This window comes from Trachypithecus francoisi, unplaced genomic scaffold (genome assembly GCF_009764315.1).
Source record: "Trachypithecus francoisi isolate TF-2019V2 unplaced genomic scaffold, Tfra_2.0 Lachesis_group12, whole genome shotgun sequence".
NCBI classification, from domain to species: Eukaryota; Metazoa; Chordata; class Mammalia; order Primates; family Cercopithecidae; genus Trachypithecus; species Trachypithecus francoisi.
In genome coordinates this window covers 110,783,859-110,785,479 of record NW_022681457.1, presented here as the reverse complement: position 1 = coordinate 110,785,479, position 1,621 = coordinate 110,783,859, and the positions used below count along the sequence as shown (strand labels likewise).

The window sequence follows — 1,621 nt, the reverse complement described above, 5'->3', positions numbered from 1 at the left end:
CCCAGGCAAGGGTCTACCTTTCTATGATGACTTTCCCCCCATTTGCAAGATGCATTTCACATGTAACTCTGTTCCTTTCTTATATCATCAATCACCTTACGTAAATATTTTTGTAGTGCACAACCACAATTTCAACATTTGGTGTCACCTGTTTTGCTTTGCCTCACATTGTTTCCTTGGAGCACGTTCACTAAGGTGAACGACCTTCCAAAGACTGAGCAAAACATGGGACGCTTCACAAATTGGGGTGTCATTCTTACACAGGGGCTGTGCTAATCTTCTCTGTACCATTCTCATTTTAATATGTGCTGCTGAAGCAAGCCCCTATGATGACACCTTTACCATGCCACCCGTCCCTGCCTAGCCGCTGGCTCTCTCTAGCCTCACACAACCTGGCACCTAATCAGACACTGTTTTATCTGGGTTCAGTCTCATCGTCTTAACCACAATCCAGGCTTGTTAAAGTCAGGGATCTTGCATGCAGCCTCATTGTTAATATCACATCAGTTATCACCATCCTTGGCACACAATAGACACTGGTGGAACCCACATTTTGACTTAAACTCACAGAGAAAAAGAAGGGAAGATCTTTTCTTATTTATTGCTTAAGCTCTCTGGGAAAGGACATCTTGGTATATTCACCGATGGTCTCTCTGAGTTCCTGAAGTCCCATCAGTCCCCTCAAGGGTGCTGGCAATGTTTGGTGTGGACAGTGCCTCTGAGGCCCGCCCTCTTGCAGGATATTTACTTGTTCATTCATTCATTCATTCTTCCATTCATAAAGTGTGCACAGAGCACCTGCTCTGTTCTTGGCATGGAGATGTGGTTCGGAAAGAGACAAAATCCAGCTTTCACACGGAGCTAGTGGTCAGTCTCCTGTTGGGGGTTAGCACTGGGGAGGGGAGAGAGGGAGACACAGCAAACAAGTAAGTGAATCAATAAGGGCTTCCCATTGAGACGCGGCTCTGAGGGAAATGAAACACATATTGCAGTAGCGAGTGGATGGGGTAATGGGGTGGCCGTGGTGAGGCCTCAGTAACAAGATCAGATTCCACAGGCATGTGAGACTAGTCTCCCAGGAAGAGGGAACAGCAGGTGCCAAAACAGGAAGGCAGGTCTTCTCCATCTCAGCACTATTGACATTTGGGGCTGGAGAATCCTCTCTTGTGGAGGGGCATCCTGTGCTCTGTGGGATTTTTGGCAACTTGTCTGGCCTCTACCCACTGGTTGTTGCGAGCACCATCCTCCCCCTGCCCCTGTCCCGATTGTGACTATCAAAAATGTATTTTCTGACCCATCAAAAATGTGTGGCAGTGGGGTTTGTGGGTCAATGGTGGCCCCCAGAAAGATGTGTCCATGTCCTAGCCAAACATTCCCAGGGACCTGTGATGGTGACCTTCTGTGGAAAAAGGATCTATGCAGAGGTAATGTAAAAGGGTCTCAAGGTGAAATCACCCTGGATCATCCAGAGGGGCTTAAATCCAGTGACAAGTGGAGACAGAGAGGGGAAGACAGAGATACAGAAGACAAGGCAATGTGAAGACAGAGGCAGAGAGCTGGGGACTCTGCCACAGGGAAAGCCAACGCCACCAGAAGCTGGGAGGGTCTGTGGTTCTCTGGA

At 48.3% G+C, this 1,621-nt stretch overlaps 1 non-coding gene across 1 annotated transcript; it reads right to left on the bottom strand.

Moving 5' to 3' along the window:
• Nucleotides 1-219: 219 nt before the first annotated feature.
• On the bottom strand, nt 220-322 carry LOC117093986. The gene has a single exon (XR_004441328.1). It is a non-coding gene; the product is annotated as a U6 spliceosomal RNA (small nuclear RNA).
• Nucleotides 323-1,621: the final 1,299 nt, after the last annotated feature.